The sequence below is a fragment of the Rattus norvegicus genome, chromosome 6 (assembly GCF_036323735.1).
Source record: "Rattus norvegicus strain BN/NHsdMcwi chromosome 6, GRCr8, whole genome shotgun sequence".
In the NCBI taxonomy this organism is placed as follows: Eukaryota; Metazoa; Chordata; class Mammalia; order Rodentia; family Muridae; genus Rattus; species Rattus norvegicus.
Window position 1 is genome coordinate 102,497,625 of NC_086024.1, and position 22,575 is coordinate 102,520,199.

The 22,575-nt window shown below is 44.5% G+C and overlaps 1 long non-coding RNA gene across 1 annotated transcript; it reads left to right on the forward strand.

The window, feature by feature from the left end:
• The first annotated feature begins 10,995 nt into the window (after window positions 1-10,995).
• LOC120103557 (uncharacterized) lies at window positions 10,996-22,239 on the forward strand. The gene is made up of 3 exons (XR_005506070.2): window positions 10,996-11,269; window positions 13,497-13,557; window positions 21,845-22,239. It is a non-coding gene; the product is annotated as an uncharacterized LOC120103557 (long non-coding RNA).
• The last annotated feature ends 336 nt before the right edge of the window (window positions 22,240-22,575 follow it).

Consider the following 22,575-nt stretch of genomic DNA (forward strand, 5'->3'; position numbering starts at 1 on the left):
GGAACCAGAGTGCTACAAAGACACCAGGGAGAGCAAGAGAGCGCAAGCATCCCGAGAAGCAGTCGGTTTGATACGCTCGAGAAAGTATTCATACAGACCCAAAGAAGTTACACTCCTTCCATGAGGACTTAGAAGCCTCAATTATCGTAAACCAAACTTAGGCAAGGGTCTTCCCCTGGACGAATCACTCTGGAGAGGTGGTCAAGTTTTAAAAAATAAAAATGACCAAGTGTTGGCCAAGCATGTGTGAAGCCCTGGGTTTGATCCCCGGTGTGACACATGCGTAATTGGATCTTTATCCTACCATACACAAAAACCAACTCAAATGAAAGGAAAACTTAAATGTGGAGTAACACTGAAACAAGTACCTGAGAGGAGACATGAGGGAGATGTTCCCGACACTGTCTTGGCAATGATCTCTCAGACGTGACAGTAGGAGCCTGAGCAATAAAAGCAGAATCCAGCCAAGTGAGCCTGAACCAAACTCGAAAGCCTCACACAGCAAAGGAACAGGAGCTACAGAGATGCAGCCTACAGAACGGGAGAGGCGCTTCCAGGGTACCCCCTAATAAAGGGTTAATATAAACATACTGGGAACTATGTAACCTTATACATTTGTATCTTTTAATCGATGAAGTATTTTAAAAGGCGTATTTCCAAAGAAGACACATAAGTAGCCAAAATATACCTGGAAAGCTAGCAGAGGTGACTACCTACCAAGAAGCTAGAAATTAAAGCTTGATGCAGAGTAAACTATGCTTGACAAAATGATCGTTACCAGAGATTACTGATAAGCATTCACAGTCGTTACTCAAAATATGTAGAAATTGGGAGTCCTATACGCTATGGGAGGGAACTAAGGTAGCATTGCTGCTACATAATGCAATACAGAGGCTCTTCGATTTACTGGAAAATAGCGCTAGATATGATAGAGCAATTCCACCCTGAGTATTTCTCCAAAAGAGCTGAAACCAGAATCTGACTGGAGATCTCGTTTCCATGCTTGCTGTGTTGTTATTAATAATCACCAAGGGTAGAGGCAGCTTCCATTTCTATCAGTGGAAAAGCAGATACAGAAAATGTGGCAAGACTAAACAGAACCCTCGCTCGGATGTAAGAAGGGAATCCTGCCACGTGGTATAACACAGATGAGTACTAAAGACATTCTTAAGGTAATGTCAGCCTGTCCCAGCAGCACAGAGGCCACAAGGAGACACACCCATTGACAAGCAAAATAGGAAAACCAGGCCCTGAAAGGGACACAAGGAGTGATGTTCAGTCGATAATTTCTCCCATACAGGAAAAATGTTCTAGACTCTACAGGGTAATACTTGTGATAATGTCACGCTGTTTATTTAAAGTGAAGTCTTGAAAAGCCATAGCATATGAACGCTTGCTGCCAGAAGATACAGACATATATCTTCCTTGTATCTGTAGGAGTTTGGCTCAATGATCCCCACAAGGATGCTTGGCTGCTCTATTCCCCTTGATAAAATGGTGCGCATTTACAGACAACTTCTACCTGTATATTTTATACCACCTCAGATTGCTATATGCTTCTTATATTGTTTTATTAGGGGAACGAGACAAAAAGGGTGTGTGTGTGTGTGTGTGTGTGTGTGTGTGTGTGTGTGTGTGTGTGGTGTGTTTGGGGCAGGGAATTACAGATCGTTATGAGGATTTACAGCTGCCGTGTGGGTGCTAGGAATTGAACCTGGGTCTTCTGTAAGAGCAGCCGGTGCTCTTAACTGCAGAGCTGTCTCTCCAGTTCCCACTGCTTAATATTTTAAAGCTTCTTTCCCGCTAAATACAAGCAGAGGAAGGTCGGCCTAGGGGAGAAAAACTGAGGAATGAAGCCCAGGGAATAAGTTCACTGCATTCCTAGAGAGACCCTAACAAAAGAGCTCTGTCTTTTTAATTCAAGAAAACTACAGATGGTTCCTGAGGCGTTCTCATATGTGAAGTTCTACACCAACAGGAGCAGCACCTAAGCTAAAGAACGGTTTTAGGCGGTCCTGGTTGGAAATAAAGGGAAAGAAACTTCTAAAAATGTTCTATTTTCAGATCTCTTAGTGGAAGGAGTTCAAAGGAGATCTGTGTGCAGAATCCCCTGGTTCCCCAGTTGCAAAAAATCCTTAGTCTCCTAAAGCTAGGGGATGTGCTCAGAAATAGCAGTCTGAGTGTATAACCAGAGCTAACACACACACACACACACACACACACACACACACACACACACACACAAAGTGCATATGGATATAGCTCTGGGCAGCCAGTGAGGTCAGAGAAGAGGGATTCCCCTGATGAAGGCAGCTGTGACCCCACCCCTGCCTTCCCACCAACCTTCAGGATCTAAGTTAGGACTTTGTGAAGCTGCAGGACACATGGCCACCAGTTCAATGCATGCAGGAGCAATCCTGCAGGACTGCACACAGATGCCATCTGCAGACCCCATCGCTGAGGTATAGCTGGAGCCTCAAGCACACAGGAAGGGAAAAATTCTAATCCAGTCTAATTTATTCTAATTCCATTTTCTAGCTAATCTAGTCTTCCAGTTCTATCCATCTATCCCCTTGCTTCCAGTTCTTTTTTTCACTGAGATTCATTATCCAGTGTGTCAGTGTTTACCATTGAGGGAACTCTAGACTTAACAGAATTTCCCTAGTGCCCCCATCAACGTTCGGGCCAAACAGTCTGGCCTCCATTTGCCCTCCCAATAAAGTAGGTCCCCACTGAGATGATCTTTGCCCACACAGGGATTGCAGGGAAATGACTGGAGAAGGAACAAACAGTGAGAGGCACTGGCAGTGGGCCTTCAAGAATATTTCCCACAAACTTTCCCCCAGATAGTAACTGATCTTGTCATTATGCCAGGGCTGTATTTACTGGTTGTCCTCACACCTCTCTGACACTTGTCATCTGCTCACTAACTGAACAGTTTCTGGGCTCAAGCTGGGAAACCAGGAACAGAAGAAAGAGACCAAACAGGAGGAAGTAAGAGCCTACAGGATGAGATTTGATGCCAAACTTGTGAGAACAGTCACAAGCTGCTAAGACTTGAGATGTTCCTCTTTCTGAAAGGAAGTGGGTACACCCTAGGGAGAAGTTAAAAGGTCGCAGGGCCAGTGCATTAAAGGGACATGACTGCAGACAACCAAAGCCACAGGACAGAAGCATCAGTTATGTAAAGCCATCAGAGAACATCCCAAGCCTTGTTCCACGGCCACCCAAGCCCAGGTGGGAGGCTTCACCCTATGTGTAGAAAAAGTAGGTTCTAGATCAAGGGCAGAAATCTAAGAATCCCCCTGTCTCTAAAAGATAGCAGAGGAAAGGAATTAATATCTACTTCTGCTTTACCAGGAGAGAGCAAAAACACTCCCATTCCCCCAAAGATTTGCCACAGTAATTTTTTATTGTAAAGTTAACTGTATATGGAGTTAACTAAAACTCAAAAGATGACTGGATACATGTGGGGGACTTTTGCTTAATCATTCGAAGTGGGAAGACTACTTCTAATCTGAATCTTTGAGGTAGGAAGATAGACCTTTAATTCCAATCTTTTGAAGTGGAAAGACCCACCTCTAGCCTGGACCACACCTTCTGTTAGAATCCTATGTAAGAACATGGAGTAAAGAAGTTGCACTCTTTGCCTGCCTGCTCTTACCCTCGTTAGGAAACCCATTTCTTCACTGGCATTAGAGCCTACTTCTTGAGAACTACAGCATATTCTGAAGAAGAACTGAAACATCCAGCCTTGTGGACTGAAAAACTATCAGATTTTTGGACTTTCTGTTCATAAGTAGCCATTTTTGGAATAGCTGAGCCACAGCCTGTAACTTATTCATTCATATATGTATATATATATACATATATATGCATATATGTGTGTGTATATGTGTATGTATATGTGTGTATATGTGTATGTATATGTATATGTGTGTATATGTGTATGCTATACATATCTGTGTGCATATTCTTTCTATAAGTCCTTTTGCTCTAGAGAACCCAAGTCCTCCTCTATAAGAAGAGGCCTGCCTCACCCAGATCTCTCCCACAGGAAATGCCTGCTCACCTAGCCCTCCTCCACAGGAGAGGCCTGCCTATTTGGTTTGGCCCTTACTTTAAGGCATCTCTGGAACTGTCTCCTGTTAATGTTAAAATCTTTTGGCCCCAGTTCTGAAGTTGGATCATGCCAAGTTGAAACGTCTACTCTTTTAATAAGCTAAAAGACCTAAAGCAAATGACCTTCTCTCTAGCCTCAAAAACATCTCAGAGGAATGATCACATGCGTGCGTAGACTTGGTGCTGAAAGAATAAGAAGGAAAATTAAAAACTAAGGTCAGCTATTGGAAGTAGTACAAACTATGGCATAGGCAAGAGTGCCCAGGAAGTACAACTGAGGGGTCAGAGAACTTAGGGCTGGCAGGGAAAGGTCAAGGGTAGCTTGGTGGAGGATTACTTGCCTAGGATGGTGGTTTGAATAAGAAAGTCCTCCACAGGATCATCTATTTGAATGTTTAGTCACCAGGGAGTGGCACCATTTGAAAGGATTAGAAGAATTAGGAGGTGTGGCTTATTGGAGGAAGTGTGGCACTGAGTGGTCTCTGAGGCCTCTGTGCCCGAGCCCCTCTCTGCCTATGAATCAGGATGCAGCTCTCAGCTACTGCTCTAGTGTGATGATTGTCTCCGTGCTTCCTGCCGTGACTGATAGCACACTAAGCTTCCGAAACTGTAAGCAAGTCCCCAACTAAAATTCTTGCTTTTAAAGGAGTTGCCTTGGTCGTGATGTCTCTTCATAGCGAGAGAACGGGGACCGAGGCATCTTGCACGTGTGAGTTCGGTCTTCAACAGTGAAAGTGTCAAAATCAGCCTTTGATGAGAGAGATTGCTGAGAGTGCTAGGCACCAGGTAGAGAATCTTCCAGAAGTTTCTATGTGTATAGCTGTGTTCAATCCTTTGCCTCAATATCAGTGGATCTATTTTATGTACTTCCAGGTGTAGAAATACAGCTGCAGAAAGATGGTGTAAATGGCTGCTGTCTGTAGAGCTCTATGGTGGTTTGAATGGGAATGGTCTCCAGAGTTAGCTCCTCCCACCCCCATTGGTGGAACTGTTTTGGAAGGACTACAGATCACAAGGTATGATTTGTTGGTGGAGGTGTATCACCGGGCTTTGGCTTTGAGGTTTCAAAAGCCCATGCCATTCCAAGTAACTCTCTCCAACTTTCAGATCAGGATGCTAGCTCTTAGGTACCAACCCTGTGCCTGCTTGCCTACTGTCTTGCTCCTCGCAACGATGACCATGGATTCTAAACATCAGAAACTGTCAGCCTCACTAAACATTTCCTTTAAAAGTTGCCTTGGTCATGGTGTCTCTTCACAGCGATACAAAAGTAACTGGGACAAACACTGCGAATAAGTTTTGTTCCCACAGAAATAGCTGATAGAAATCACAATCCCAGTCACCATCTTTTATTGTTTCCTGGGACGGTACCCATTCTGCACCCATTAGCAAGTTCGCAATACATACCTGAGTGTCTATGTGTAGCCCTCATTCTTTCTTCTGTCCTGCATTTCCAAGTCTTGCTGGCCTCTTCATGTGTTAATAAGTCATATAACCTCTTGGCATGCCTCTTTTATTTTTGTGTAAGAGACTGATTTTCACCTCTTGGAGAAGTATGCTTTAGCAACAGACACCACACTCTAGGAGAAAACCATTAGAACAGCCTGAGGGATGGGCTTATCTAATGATAAGATCTCTTCTTACAAAGTGGATGGTCCCAAAAGCAGCCGGTGAAGAAATGGAAGTGTTTGGTCAAGGTAAGACTGGTCCAGGGAAGGGTGAGGAGTAGTCAGTAATTCTAAGGAGAATTAATGTTCTTAACCAAGGAATTAATCATTCTTAACCAAGGAATTATGTTCAACACATAGCCCTCCCCATGGCTCTGCACCACCCAGCCTCCTGGATGAGAGGCCTCATCAACTCAACAACTCAAAGTCCAATGTCTCTTCTTATGTCCACCTCTGTGGACCAGGAAGTCTACTCAGCTGACATTTACATAATCAAGGGAGCCTACCCATGCATTCCTTGAAGAATAGGGAATGTTTCCCTAGAAGGTGATTTCTGTTCTTAACTAGACCACAGAGCAGATGCCACTAAAAGAAGAGAGATCCTGAAACTGAATGTTGCACGCCCCTTCTGATAGAGCGCACACTCCTGCTGCTATCGCATCTTTGGAGGCTACCACACTCCACCAATCCAGCTTACAGACGGAAAATTGAAGTCCACGGCTGCTGAAAATGTATGAAGTACTTAGCCTTCTCAAATTTCTCTGTCTCAGGAAGCCTTATTCCCCTTTTCCTCCTCCCTGCCCTCCCCACTCTGACCTCCAGACAGACTGAACCCAGAAGAACCATGAACTTCCCTTTGATTTCCCAACCCTGAACATGATGAAGGAAGGAATGGCACGGGGGTGGTAGGGTCTGTGGGGGAAAGCCATCGTGTTCAGACCAGTACTCTTTAAGAAGGCATCTCTGCAGATGTTCTCCAACCTTCAAGAGCATAAGTCAGATGGCATCTTTTAAATAAACTTTTATATCATTCTCATTTGTCTAGGTCAGAGGAAAACTTCCCACCCAGCAGCAGGTAGCATGAGTTCTCATATCTGAGCAGCCAGTGGGTGTATCTGCCTCAGGAGCTGGGAGCTTCACTGCGCCTCCAAGTAGGACCGCTACAGATGCCTGAAAAAATGTGGTTTGTCTGACAAGCCCAAAGTTTTCCTGCACAGCAGAGGGCTTCTTCAGAAAAAGTACCCACGTGGCTAAAACTGAGGAGGCTGTAGCCACTGGCATCCCAGGTGGTGCAGTTTTTCAGCGTCAGAAGTTCTAGAAGGGGTACTGCCGTAGAACACCATCCCAGCAGCCACTGGGATGTAACCTTAGGGTGATATGGCACAGATATGCTGGCGTTTCTGAGTTGCAGAGTTCTTGATACCTCTCAAAGAATAAGCACGCCCCAAATTCAGCTGCTTGGGGAGGGGGCAAGTGCCAGTAACACCTAATTCCAACACTACTATTATTCAAGAAAAGGTACAAATGCCAGTGTAATTCAAGAACGTGGCCGCAAGATGGCAGGCTTTAACCTCTGATCTGGAAGCTCCAGCTCTCGGCTGCCTGCAGGGCTGGAGGGAGACGGAGGTGATGAGCTGGATGCGGGCAGAGGCGTCACTTCGTTTATTAATATTCCCAGATGCAGTTTGAGGAGATTTCATGTCACTTGAGGGAGCTGATTTGTTTTGGCATTCATTTTCTTTAAGAAGATAATTTCCTAATCATTTGTCAGATAAGGCACTTTTCAATTTTAGTTCCTCCCTTCACTGAGAAAAAAAGTCTGCCTGAAAGATTCAAGATAAAGAGGGTACTTATTTGGCCAGAATAAGTATCTATGTGTTCACAACATAACGATGCTGTTTTCCAGGGGTTCCGGGGGGTAAATAACTTATCTGCTGGTAAAACAAACATGGATGAACCCAAACCAGAAGGATAAAGTCATATTAACAGTGACTCTAAATGCTACTTCAAGTTCCAACTACAATTGTAATTTTCACCATCAACTCTGCTGGTTCTTTCTTCTAGTGATTTCACCACCAACTCCAAAGGAAAAATGAAATTGATACAGAAATTTGCGTCTCGAGGCGTCTGAGCTTACCATCTTTAAAAACCAGAAAACAGATAATCTACTCCAATCTGCTTAGGAAGATGATTGCATGCTTGTGTGTGTAGAGACTCTGTGGGTGTGGGAGGCAGGGACCCCCACCGAAGGGACAGACAAACTCACATTGGGGACTGTGGCTACCTAAATAGCATAATCTGAGTTCTGGACAAAACAGGGACGTAATTTGATTGCATCTGGATCAAGTAGGTTTCATAGCAATAAGAAGCAGATAGGGGAATAGAGAGAGTTAATGGGGAGCATTCTCAACTCAAATTAAGGCATAATTTCCTTAGGGTTTTCAAAATAACAATAGCTTGTTGTTAGCATGCATACCGGGAGGAGACTTGGCCCATCCTGTTCATAAAGACAAACTCCTGGGTCCACAAGAGCCAGTAATTAGATTCCACTACTCTGTGTCCCAAGCAGCCTTCTAGGTGACCATTAGCCTCTACCCTAGAGGTGGAAGTGGTGATCCAGGAACGTTGCACGGGTCAGGACTCATGAAGACAGTGGCAATTAACCTCCTTCCAAGTGTGTCTGGCTGGGAGGGGAAGCAGAGACAGGACTGTGCATGGTACATTAAAAAGCATTTATGAACAGGCAGGTCAGAGGAGCTCAGGGAAAGAGCCATGCAATGAGTGATGGTTATTAATGACCACTATTATCCTTGTCCTGACCCAAGGACTGTTCCTTCAAGATTGTTTATTTAGTATGCAGAAGTGACACCCGGCACGAGGGGCTCTGAGACTCTGCTTACCCACCGGTGATACACAGAGAGAAAAATAGCTCCATAAAGTGAAATTCTCATCCTAAAAATTAATATATATAAATGAAAATTTTAGAACCCTCGTGTCCTACCAGAAGAGAAATGGATCGATTCTCCGTGCAGTGAATCACATAATGAAGGGCATCGGGCAGGTTTAACATGAATAAGATATTGATCTCTCTTGTTACTTGATTCAACTTCATTCCTTCTGGATTGCCAGAGGCCTCTGTGACAGAGTTGGCTTTGGTCTGGAGGGCAACTGAGAGCTATACTTTCTGGTCTTTTATTTATTCATTAAAGTTTTAGGCTAACAATATTTCCACAGGGGAAAAAAGGGAGAATTCAGAGAAAGTCTTCATATGTGCCAGGTTCTTTTCAAATTAAATAAAGTAGGACAGTCAGCTTCAGGAGTGTGGGGAAAGGAGGTAGACAGCTAGGCCATTGCAGTGTGATTCATGCTGTTGGTTGAGGTTTGGTTTGTAGTTTTCATTTGTTAGACTGTCATAGTTCATTAATACAACTCTATTAATATTTTAGGTAGTACCTCCCCAAAAGAGAATCTAGGTAAAAGCAAAGTCCCCTTGTTATCAGCTCAGCTCATCTCACCTGAATTATCTGTCTTCCGTGGATGACCCTGCTAATGTACAGTACGTGTCTGAGAGTTTCTGTGGTCTTTAAATTTACACACACACACACACACACACACACACACATACACACACACAATATACACACACAGTCACACATGTACATGCATTCGTGCACACATACATACACAGGTGCCTGTGGACACACACACACACACACACACACACACACACAGAGAGAGACAGAGACAGAGACAGAGACAGAGAGAGATTGTGTAAAAACAGAATGAGACCACATCAGCTTTCCCTTACTGTAACAAAACACACCTGAGGCAATCAATGTAAAAGGAGGACGGTCTCTTTGGCTCAGTTTCAGAGATCTTAGCTCATAGTCACTTGACCCTGGCACTTTGGGCCTATGGCAGACAAATATGGTGGTCAAAGCTTTATACTGTGTGGTGGCTGGGGGGGGGGGGGATAAAAAGAAGGACATGAAGGAATCCATGGCCTCAATATCCCCTTCACTGAACCATCCCAGAAAACCCAACTTCCATCCACCAGGCTCTACCATCCAAAAGTCCCACCACTTCCCAGTAGTGCAGAAGGTTGATAACGAAGCCATTAGCATGCGGGCCTTTCTCACACGTTTACAATCTAAACTATAACAAAACTGTCCACATTACAGAACTTAATATGCTTAGGAAATCATTCAGTGAAGACAAAACTCCTTCATCTTTTACTACAAAAAACAAATCACCTTTTGTTGTTCTGTTTTGTCTTGAGGGTCTCATTTTGTAGCCCTGGATGTCCAAGAACTCTCTCTGTAGAACAGGCTGGCCTGAAGTTCACAGAGATCCATCCACCTCTGCCTCCCAAGTACTTGGATTAAAGGCTTGTGCCACACTACCCAGCATGCCTCATGTTTAAAATGAGGCAAAATAGTAAAATCCATTAAGCTGACAGTGTGTGGAATAGACACCAGCAATACAGTGTGCAGAGTTAACAACGCACAGAGACAGACCAGCCGAGTGCACAGTGAACAGACACCTCTGCCCGCAGAAACAATCTGGAGAAGGGAGAGGGGAAAAGGAAAGCCTGCACGGGGTGAATGTTTATTTAAAAAAAAAAAGACTGAGTTTAAATGAAGACTCTTAAATTTGCTTTGAACTGGTGAGGTTAAGTTTATCACCATGAATAAAAAAAAAAAAAAAAGCCTGAGTGTTACTTTATTGGAGCTCCCTTTCCCATTATACAACGTAAATGTTACTGTCTCAGAATGTCAAGGCCAGGATCTAGAGATAAAGACACTAAAAATGTTGGTTTCAAGTCACACACACAGGAGGACAGGGTGCTTTCAGACTCCCTCTCTGGCTCCTTATAGTTCAATGGCAATCCTTGGCTTTATTTGGCTTATCAATATTTGGCTTATAGAAGCATTACTTCCCTCTCTAGATCATGATTTCCCTGTGTGCATGGCTGTGTCCAGAATCTCCCTTTTCATTAATCATATTAGATGGGAGCTCACCCTAGTGCCCTCATGCTAATTCAGTTATTTCTGTAAAGACACTCTCCAAATAAGAGTGTGTTCTGAGATATAGGGTATCTTTAGCAGGAGGCGGGGAGGAGGGGGAGAGAAAATTTTAATACATAACAAGTGTGAAGTCTAAAGGGAAACACGGTTCTACTTTTGGGCATCTAAATTATCCACACTGAAATGTGTCCCTGCAATGCAATTTCACTTGCATCCACAAATAGATAAATTAGGGGCTGGGGATATGGCTCAGTCAGTAAAGTACTTGCCACACAAGCCTGACCACATGAGCTAGATTCCCAGCACCCACATAAAAGCCAGGCACTGTGAAGGTGGAGGTGGGAGGATCCTCGAGCTTGCTGGCCGCCAGACTAGCCTAATTAGCAAACTCTGGGTTCAGTAAGACTCTGTCTCAACAAAGGAAGCAGAGAGCAATTGAGGAAGACACTTGGCATGGATCTCTGGCCTCCATGTGTGTGCATGCATACATAAACACACACAGAGAGAGAAAGGAGGGCAGAAGAAGAAACAGAAAAATTAATTGCAAAGTATACACTTAAAAATCCTTAAACCAACAGAAGGAAAAGAGCCCAAAAGAAGGAACAAGAATCAGAGACCTACTTGTTCACTCACGCAGGAATCTCACAAAAACGCTAAACTGGAAGCTGTGATGTAAGTTCAGAGGACCCGGTGCAGCCCCACGCAGGCCCTGTGCGTGCTGACCTACATCTCTGTGACTTTGTGTGCCTTTCTCATGCTCATTCTCTCATTTCTTCCTTTTCTCCTTGCCCTCTGGCGCTTTCACTCTTTCTGCCTCCTCTTCTGAGGGTTTCCTGACCTCTGAAGGGGAGGGTTTAATGGAGACCTCCCATTTTCTGTTGGTCTGTCTCCTCTAACTCCAAAGTGAGAATTTTTGTCTTATCTGACTATATTTTATTTTGTTATATTTTTTAAAAAGTGAATGAATGAAAACTTTGCCACTAGGGTAAAAATTAACAACTGAATTGTCACTTACACTTGCTGGGAAAGGGGGGGAAATCAGTTTTCTCCAATAGAAGGATACTGGGTATTACCAGCCACCCCAGGACAGGCCTCAGTTTTAGGATCCCACAAGAACACCTGCTTCTCAGCCATAACATATATGTAGAGGACCTAAGTCAGACCCCTTCAGGCTCCCTGATCTCCATGAGCTCCCACTGAGTCCTGGTCAGTTAATTCTGGGGCCTGTGTTCTCATGATTCCACAGATTTGAGTATGTGTGTTTTTATTCCGTTCCAGTTTGGTCTGGTCTGTTTTTCTTTTGGGGTGTGGTTGTATTTTGTTTTCTTGGTTTGGGGGCTGTTTGTTGTTGCATTGGTTTTTTTGTTTGTTTTCTAAGAAAGAACTTAAATTTGGAAAGGTAGGGAGGGGAAAGGGATCTGGAAGGATTAGGAGGGGGTGGAAAATATGATGAAAATATATTTAAATTTAAAATGGTTTTAAATAATAAAAAGAAAATATAAAAAGTAAGAAATTAAAAACGTTTAGGAACTGAATGAAAGTGGAAAAGAGCTTAAATCTTCCTCTAGAATATGGCTTTTTATTCTGCCCAGTTTCACAGAATTTACAAATCATTTCTTGAAACACACTGTCTGATTCGCTGAGTGTTCTAATTTCATTTCTGTTGCTGTGATAAACACCCTGAACAATTTAAGGGGTTGTTTCAGCATACAGGTCACGGTCCATCACTAGGAGGTCAGGGCAGGAGCTCAAACAGAAGTTCCTGAGAGCAGGCCTACTGGCTGTACACACAGCATTGCCTCCAACCAAGGGACTCACTTCACAGCCAAAGCACAACAGGAACCATGGAACGTGCTATTTACTAGCTAGCTCACAACTGGCTTATATTCAGATAGCTTTCTTATACAGCCTGGACTCGCCTGCTTGGGGATGGTGCTGCCCACAATGGGCTGGGCCCTCCTTTTTCTATTAACAATCAAGACACTCTCCCATAAGTCAATCTGATCAAGGCAATCCCTCAACATAGGCTCTCTCTCTCCTCAAGTGACTCTAGTTTGTGTGATACTGACAGTTAAAGCCAACCAGGAGACTCAGATTAGTCTTGCCACCAGACTCTGTAAGAGAAGAGGCTACAAGGGATGCCATGTTCTGGATTCAATGCTGCAAAAACACCAGAGCCTAATACAGCCAGGGGAGCTCCTGAGGTGCCTGAGCAGATCAAGGATGCTGAGCCTGAGGGTAGGGTAGAAGGCAGGAGCTCAGGCAACAGATCTGTTTGCAATGAAGCCTTCCTGGGACTGATCACATATCAGTTTCACTTTACTATTTATGTGGGAAGAACCAAGGGTCTCTGGGTGCCAGACCCAGTTGTCGACCCAGTAACCCAGCTGCAACATGAATGGTAACTAGAACTGTGGGCAAGGTTCTTCCCACACTCAGAGGAAGACTTCTCAGAACCTGGTACTCTCTCGACTAGTCAGTGCTTGAAATGAGGTCAGCAACGCTGCAGCAGGAGGGGTTTGTTTGATTTCCACAGGACTGTAGGTTCTGCCATTCTCAGAAATTCCCGTAAGACCATATCTAGCTATGGTACTGGCTACAGAGCTTTGCCTAACAGTGGCTTCTTACATGCCAGAAGTGCACAGCTAAGTGAAGGTCTGAACCATTGCAGACTGCCATAGAATAGCCTACCAGGGAAGAGCTTAAACATATCCTATGGAAAAGCAGCCGAAAGCAGAGGAAAAGCCCCAGGGGATTCTGAGTATCCCATCAACTGCTAGGTTAAATCAGATGCCATAAAGCAAAACCACTGTCATGACAGAAAATGGGGAAGAGATACCTAAGTTCTCTCACGTCCAACCAGAATAATTTGACGGTTCTTTTTTTGTTAACTTCTCAGGGAATCCTTCAGAGGCATAAGCTCCAGTGTCATTGTCCCTCTTTCCTGTGGTGGCTCACAGGTAATACCCTTTTCTTTTTTCTTTTTTCTTTTTTCTTTTTTTTTTTTTTGGTTCTTTTTTTCAGAGCTGGGACCGAACCCAGGGCTTCCTAGGCAAGCGCTCTACCACTGAGCTAAATCCCCAACCCCAGGTAATACCCTTGTCTTCAGGTCTCACTTCCTCTATTCCAACAAAGCCATGCCTCTTAATCCTTCCCAGACTGTTCCCCCAGCTGGAGACCATATATTCAACCTCATGAGCCTATGTGGGTCAGTCTCATTCAAACCACCACACCCAATGCTGAATCCACAGAAGTTTTCTTAGCAAATCCACGCCCAAACTTTAGTTCACACTTTGCTGAAACAGAAACAATTTGATTGAGCTGGGTGAGTTCTCCCAGAGATGAGGATTTCTGTGCACCCACGGTTCACTGGGGCAGTCATGCCAGGGCACACTAGAAGGGAAGGGGAAGTGAGATCTGGAAGGACTACAGCCAATAAAGGTGTGACCAGTGAGTTACCATGGCAGTAGCAGGGGTTGGCTGGGGTGGAGGTGGGGGGTGCTGGAGCTGATGCCTCCGAAGGAGTTCATGCAAAGTCAAAATGGACTGTTTACAGTTGTGGTTTACAACTCTCAGGTCACATCATTCAGGGAGGACAAAGCCCAAAAGCAGGAAATGAAGAAGCCCTGGAGGAACACAGGTTACTGGTTTGTTCTTCAGGGCTTTCTCAGCCTGCTTTATCACACCATCTAGAACCACCTGCCTGGGGGGTAGGTATGGGGCTTGCCTCTCCCATAGCAATCATCAATCAAATAGATAGATAGATAGATAGATAGATAGATAGATAGATAGATAGATAGATAGATAGATAACCTCCCAGGGTTTCAGGAAAGCCAATTTCAAGGAGGTATTTTCACCACTGAGATTTCCTCTTCCTGAATGGTTCTAGCTTGTGTCACATTGACTTGAAGCTGCATGCCCAGAGCCATGACACTTTACCCCTCAGAGCTCAATAGGCTCTTTCCTCCTTTCTTTCCCCCCAGTCTGCATTGTGAGGTCCCCGTGAGCAGCCATGCATTTCTCTGCCAGGACTGTCTTCCAATTGATCCTGTGCTGTACTGTGAAATGCCTCACACCCACACCATCTCCACTGACACGGATGACGATCGTCTGCCTCACATTGTAACTCTTCAGTTCCCTCAGTCTAGCGTCCACTGCCCCACCTCAGCTTGAGTCCCTGACACTCTCTCCTTCCAGCTTCCCAGCAAGACCATCAGAAAAGAGCTGGGTGAAGCAGAAAAGCAAGGAACCACAGCGTGGGCCTTGTACTGCAAAAGACAGTGCTGTGTCACCCATTCAGGACAGAAAGGCAAAGGTGTTTAGAAGAGCCAGGCCCAACCTCCTTAGGAAAACTCTGGGTTTATCAAGAAACTGTGTGATGGCTAATCCTGGTTTCATGATGTCAACTTGCCTATACTCAGAATCAACTAAGATCCAAGCTGCAGGCACTTTTTTAATTATTTGGGGGGTTTTCTAGTTTGTTGTTTTGTTTTGTTTTGTTTGAGACAGGGTTTCTCTGTGTAGCCTGAACCCTGGAACTTGCTGTTGGTCTGTATGTAAACCAGGCTGGCTTCAAACTCAAGATCTGCCTGCTTCTGCCTCTGTCTCCCAAGTGCTGGGATTAAATTCATGCACCACCACTACCCGACAATCTTCTTAGTCCCATTATTTGACGTAGGAAGGATCCAGCCTAAATCTTCTAGCGGCAGTCCACATAAAAAGATGTAGAAGAAGGGAGCTTTTTGCCTGCTCACCCGCACTCCCATGGGCGTGTTCATCTACTCTGCTGTGGAACGTCCCTTTCCACGTATGTGAACTAACATCTCCAGGATCCAACACAGACTGAAGATAAGCTGCTCTCTGGGAGTCTTCTAGGACTTCATCACCAGACTGGGACTTCTTAGACACCCAGCCTCATTGACTGAACCAGACTATAGACCTTTCTGTCATGAGACAGCCACTGCTGGACTCCTCAGATCACAGACGCTAGCAAATCCCCATATGTATTTCTATTGCTTCTATTCCTTTCAAGAACCCTAACACACTATGAGAAAGATAGGCATAGAGAATAGGAATAGAGAGTGTTTTCACAATGAGACCATTAGAAACAAGTGTTTCTAAGCCCCAGACACTGGCCTATATAACTCCACCGAGGTTGATTTGTATAATTATCACGTGAGGCTATAGAGTTGTAGGAAGTTCACAGGCATGGATTTGACGAGAGGCATCCTCACACAGTAGGCTGACACTCCAGGACTGCCAACAGGCTTTCCACTGGGGCAGAGTCCCAGTGGGGACCTAAACGGGGCAGAGAATAGGGGTAAATAGAACAATTCTGGACAAGAAGGCAGAGAACCGACAGGCCCTCCTGCAGGAAACAGGGACAAATGACATTCAGAACTACAGATGTTTTTCCTCTGAGGTGAAAGTGTCAGTGTGGGTAATGATTTCAGTTCAGACGTTTAATGTCCCCCTGGCCTGGGTACTTGAACTAATTCAGTCACCTTTCTACCAGGTCAGACACTGGGGCTTGGTAGTAGGCTTCAAATACTGTTCTCTTTTTTAGTACAGCCACTGGTATTCCTATCTTACCTTTGTGGCAGTGATGAGAATCCTGGGCTGGGGACTTAGCTCATTCCTAAAAGGAAAGAAATCTTTTTCAAATTCTAAATCCCAATTCTCTGCTTCAGATAATAGACAAATAAACCAGGGCATCTCTCCGCTTCCCTTCTATCCCTTAAAATATCTCTACTTTTGCTCATTTAAAGCTTCACAAAGGTTTAATTGCTTACATAGGCCACACTTAGGAAGCAGAGAGTGAAGAATAACACCCTTTTCAAGACACCATTAAAAAGTAATTTATATTTCAAGATTTCCATTCTGTCTTCTTGGAAAGCCTGAAAGGAATTTCTTCCTTTATCTGGTTGCCAGACAACCTTTCTATCCAGGCTTCATTTCCCTCTCTTAGAAAAGAAATAAAAAAAAAATCTGGCTTTCGATACCTGCTTAAGAGAAAAAGCTGACTTCGGGTGTCCCTCAGGAAGGACCCGAAGTATAACCTCCCATCTGTAGGCTGACTGGAATCAGAAGAATTTAAGGGGCACACTCAAAAACAGCTGCTGAAACTAAAAACTGCTAATAAATGCTGAAGACTAGCAGGGGTTATGGGAAGGGCAAATAAATGGTGTGTTGTATTTAGTCTGTCTCTATTTTGAAAAAAAGATCTTGAAAAAAAATGCAATTTTTTCCCAAAAAAGTGTTTTACCTCCACATTGGGCATTTTAATTCATGAAAAAATTGCATCTAAATGGGTGGTTTTTCTTATTAATTTCCAGACTTTAAACTGACTCTTTTGGGGTGAAGGGGTCCAGTGATATCTGGGTCTGACCTCACGATTCTCTGGAATCTAGATTTTAGCATGTGACCTCTGGACAAAGATGAGTGTTTTCACCAGTGAGCTCTCTGGGCCAGCACGGGGAAAGGTGGAGAAGCAACTGACCGATGAGACAGGGCAGCCCAAGGCGAGAGATCCCAGCTGACTTCTGGAATGGAAAAGAGAATCTGACTCTCTTTGGCTGAAGCCCTCATCCAGCTCCCAAGAGAACATTTGCTATAGGGAGCCAGTGCTTCTCCCGGAAGGGACTCGGTGTGATATTTTAGAAGCAAACAGAAATACCCTCGATGCTTAGGACCTTAAATTAGGACTCAGCCAAGTTAGCAGTGTGGTTATAGATTTTCTCCCCAGCACACTTTGCCAGTTGTAGAACTAAAGACTGTTTGTCACACAATAATCTGTGTGAAGATGAGGTATTTTTTTTCCTCTGCCAAAGAAAGTTAGCCCCACCAGAGCCCATATTTCCTGAACTTCCTGCTCTGTCTCCCCACTGGTTATGGCTGGCCAGTTGTGTCAGACTGTGACGTTGAGCTCAGACTTAGGGGATAAGACAAAATCATTACCTATGTCGGGAATAAAAGCCAGCGGCCATCTTGAAGAAATGTGTTTGCTAGCTTGTTTTGTGTTCTAGTGCCCCTTTTTACTAAAAAAAATATCCCTTTGCCAAATCACTTTTGTTTTGTCATTGTGTTCCTTTGTATAGCATACAGAGTATTCTTTACCCAGCCTCTGTGTGTTTAGGTGAGCATGTTTCTATAATCCACTGAGGACAAAGACTTGTGACACTTTGGTAGTTTCAAATAAGCAGAAAGAAATCACATCCATTTGCTTTGTAAGTTTGTAGTCTTGGTTTGTTAGGCCAGGAACGTCAAAAGCAGCTGGGCTTCCACGGAGCAGAAGAAAAGGAGCTGCCGTCCATCCAGAGCACCTCCAGCCCAGCGGGCTTCTCCCTTCTGTCACTAACCCTCCACTTCCTGACTTCTATGTAATGATTGCTTCACACGCAACTTCTGTGTTCTACGAGTCTGGCTAGGGGAAAATGCACCTCAAATGCATTTGCAAGTGGACTATTGCAGTTCAGTCTTGGCCGGGCTCCCATCTCAACAACTTTTTTAATTCCCATCCAAAACACACAAATGGAGATATTAACTGTCAGACTGGCCCAGCTAGACAGTGTCCTAACCTGGATCTTCAGGCATTAATTCAATCTTTTTCTATTATACTACATAAATCCCCTCTGCTGAAAGTACACAATGGTGTCCTGCGGCTTAGCCCACAACATTTAAAGGTTTTTCCTCAACATTTTCCCTCTCTGCTCGCTCTCTCTCTCTCTCTCTCTCTCTCTCTCTCTCTCTCTCTCTCTCTCTCTCTCTTTCTCACTTGTCCTTCTTTTGGCCAAGTATATCCCTAGTCTCCCTCTTTCTACAGCTTTCTCTTTTCCTTCCTCTCCCTCTCCCTCCCCCACCCCCTTTCTCTTTCACACACACACACACACACACACACATACACACATACACACACACATACACACACACTCACACACATACACACACATACATACACACATACACACACACTCACACACGCACATACACATACATACACACACATCACACACACACATACACACACACATATAGACACACACACACACACACACACACCCCTTGGTTCTGTGGTTACGCTCTCAGATAACCCTCGGCCTCCTGCCTAGTTGGAGTCACCACCACTGTGACAGGACACCATGCAAAGCAGCTTGGAGAGGAGGGTTTATTTGGCTCACCCTCCTTATCACTGTGCAGCAGTGTAGAAAGTCAGGACAGGAATCCACACACGGTGGCGACCTGGAGGCAGGAGCTGATGCCAGGAGTCATGGAGGGTGCTGCTCACTGGGCTGCTCCACATGGCTTGCTCAGCCTGCTTTCTTACAGAACCCAGGACCACCTTCCCAGAGACGACACCATGCACAGTGAGCTGGGCCCTCCCCTGTCAATCGCTAATTTTAAAAACATGCTCTGCGGGTTTGCCTACAGCCTAATCTTATGAAGGCATTTTCCTAATTGAGGTTCGCTCCCCTCAGATGACTTTACCTTCTTTCTGTTAAGTTGACCCAATACTAGCCCAAACTACTGACCACTTGTCAATTTGAAACAAAAACACATCACTGTTAGGTCACAACCTTTCCTTTCTTGTTCATCCCCAAGATCACCTGTTAATAAAGACATCGTGATATAAAACATTTTACAAACTCAAAAAGTCCCACAATCTTCAAAATTTTAAATACTTAAAAATTCGGTCTCTTTAAAATGCCATCTCTTTTAAAACCCAAAGTCTTTACAAATATGTCTCTCAACTGTGGGAGCCTATAAAATACATTAAATAATTTCCTACTTCAAGAGGAGAGAATCATGGCATAGTCATAATCAGATCAAAGCAAAACCAAATGCCAATACTGAAACACTCAATGACCAGTGTCTGAGATCCACTCACAGTCTTCTGGGCTCCTCCGAAGGCTGTGGTGTCATTTCTCTAGCTCCCCTCTGCAGCACACATGGCTTGTCATCTAGTCTCAGGCCTGCTGGTGTTCTTAGTAGTCACCCCATGGTACTACTGTCTCCAAAACTGCTGGGGTCCCTTGCTACAACCATTGTACACTTTCACCAGGAGCCTCTCGCGTGCTCTCTTCAAGGACTCCAGCCCCGCCACACAGTGCCAGGCCTCAGCTGCATTCCATGACCACCTCATGCTTTCAAAGCCCAGTGCTACCTGGATTACTCTTACACTCCCAAGTTCAACTGCCGGCATGAGGTACAATCTGGGCTACTCTGCAACAGTTTCTGTTTGCCGACCATGAGGTACCACTTCCCAGAAGACTTTTTCTCACCAATGGTCTCATCGTAATTACAGCTGGTTCTTCAGCCCTGACTGACCAGCATCCATTGTCTCAGGAAAACAAAGGTTTGACTTTAGCGGTTCTGGTCTCTTGTTCACCACAGCTGACTCTTCAGCCCCAGCTGACCAAAACCACAGATTCTTCACAGAGATGGCCCCGTAGAGTCTTTGAATCCCTTGGAAACTTCACAAGCCAGGCCTCCATCATCTGCACTGCTCTCAACATTCTTACCTTCCAAGCTCCCACAGAACAGCTAACTGAGCTCTCCACACTCAATGGTATTTCTTGCCCAAAGTTCCAAAGTTCTTCTACAATCCTCCCTAAAACATCATGGCCGTGGCTGACACAGCAATACTCCACTACCCTAATACCAACCTCTGTCTAAACGATTGTTTCTAATACTGTGATAAAATACCTAGACCAAAGCCACTCGAGGAGGAAAGGGTTAAATAGACGTATGCTTTCTCCTCCTTGTCCATCACTGAAGAAATTCAGGACAGGAACTCAAACAGGGCAGGAGCGGATGCAGGATCATGGAGGAGTGCTGCTTACTGACTTGTTCCTCATGGCTTGTTCAATCTGCTCTGTTATAGACGACAGGGCCACCAACCCAGGGGTCTTTAGATCACAGCACCACCCACATTGAGCTAGGTAGGCTCTCCCACATCAATAGCTAATTAAGAAAATGCCTTACAGGCTTGTCTACAGCTCAATCGTATGGAGGCATTTTGTTCATTGAGTTTCCTTCCTGTTTGGTGACTCTAGCTTGTGTCAAGTTAACATAAAACTAACCAGCACACCCTCTTTATTGTTTCTCCCATGAGCAATAAAAAGACATCTCCCAAGAGCTTCCTCTCTCTGCCACCCTCGCTCTTGTCAGACTTAGCAGCCACCTGAAGGAACTTTCTCTAAATTCATTCTAGAACTTTTAACCTATTCTCCAAGTTTCCTCGGTGCCTTTCAGATAAAGTCAAAACCTTTAGTATATATAGCTTTCTAGGATTCCACAGTCAAATCTCAAGCACTCCTCACATTCCCCTATTGAGATATCCAATATCAAGGGCAAGGCATACATTTCTATTCTTGAGTCCTCTTCTTCACCCTGCTCCCTTATTGGCAGCAGGAACTCTGCCCTTCTCTCGTTAATGATATTTTCCTAGTCTTTGGGAACCTATTGCAAATACCACCACAACAACCTTGCCTAAGCCCTGAGCTCGTTCTGCCCTTGTCTGGGCCTGTATGTCTCAATGCCATCCACACTCAGCACAGGGCATTGCCATTGCTGGTTGGTCAGCCCTGCTTTGTCCTTGCTGGCCTCTTGAAAGCAGCAGCAAGCATCCCCTCTGCTATATCCACAGCCCCATTAACAGGGCTTAGCTCCTGGGATGCTCTCGGTGCTGCTGATTAAGTGAACAGATCGTCTTGCTCACACAGTGCTAATTTGCATTTGCTCTGAATCATACACTTTAGAGCTGAAAGAAATAATGGAAAAATATCTTTTCTAGCATGCTCATTTTGCAAATGAAGAAAGCTCATAAGGATTTAAAGTGATTTGTTCACGATCATGAGGAGACATAGAAGGGCACTGACCCCTGGTCATCTGACTCATACCGCCTCTCACCTTATGATACATGTGAAGTCATGATTCTGGAAAGAGGAGATGGCTCAGCTGTTAGGGTTACTTTGAGTAGGAATAGTCCCCATAGGCTTGAATGCTTAGATACCAGGTAGTAAGTGAGGTTTTTGATGAATTAGAAGGATTAGATCGCTTCTCGGCCTTTTGGCTAAGATCAAGTGTAGAAGGATTAGGAGGTGTGGTCCTGTTGGAGTAAGTGTGGCCTTATTGGAGGAAGTGGGAGTGGGCTTTGAGGTTTCAAAATTGTTTCAAAAGGCCTAATTGTCTCCCTTCTTCCTCTCCCTCTCCATCCCCCTATCCCTCCTTCCCTCTCTCCCTCTCAAGGTCAGGCTACAGCTCTCAGCAACTTCTCCAGCATCATGCATGGTTGCCACCATGCTTTCTGTCACCACGTTCCCTGCCATGATGATAATGGACAGAGCCTCTGAAACTGAAAGCGATCCACTAACGATATACTTTATTTTTTATTAAGAATTGCCTTGATCATAATGTCTCTTCAAAATAAGAGCAGTGACTAAGAGTTGATAAAATGCATACGATCCTGGCTTCCCAGCACCCACATTACAAAAGAAAAACAAACAAACAAACAACAACAACCACAAAAGCCAGTTCCTCATGGTCATGTGTATCTATCTGTAACCCTGTCACTGGCGCTGGGAGGCAGAGACACGTGGATCCTCCGAACTCACTGGCCAGCAAATAAAGCCAATTTGTGAGCATGTTGTTTACAAGTTCAATGTTTAGAAAGATAAAATGGAGAACAATTGTAAAGGACATTTAGTGTGGACCTCTGGTCTATACACATGCACACACTCACCCCAAGTCATAATACCAAAACCCAGGTGCTTGGCCCATGAGTCTGACAAAACTGAGAGAGCTGACTCTTTCCTCTGCCTGTCCCCTAGGACCCCAGGCCCTCATTTGAATTCAAGTAGTTAGCCTTATGGCATCTGTCGATGGTGGTTTTGCTCTGCAACTCCGCTCTTGACTCTGGATGTCACTTTTGAGTGCTTTGCAGTGAACTGATTTGGTTGGTTTAAAATTTAAAACTTTTT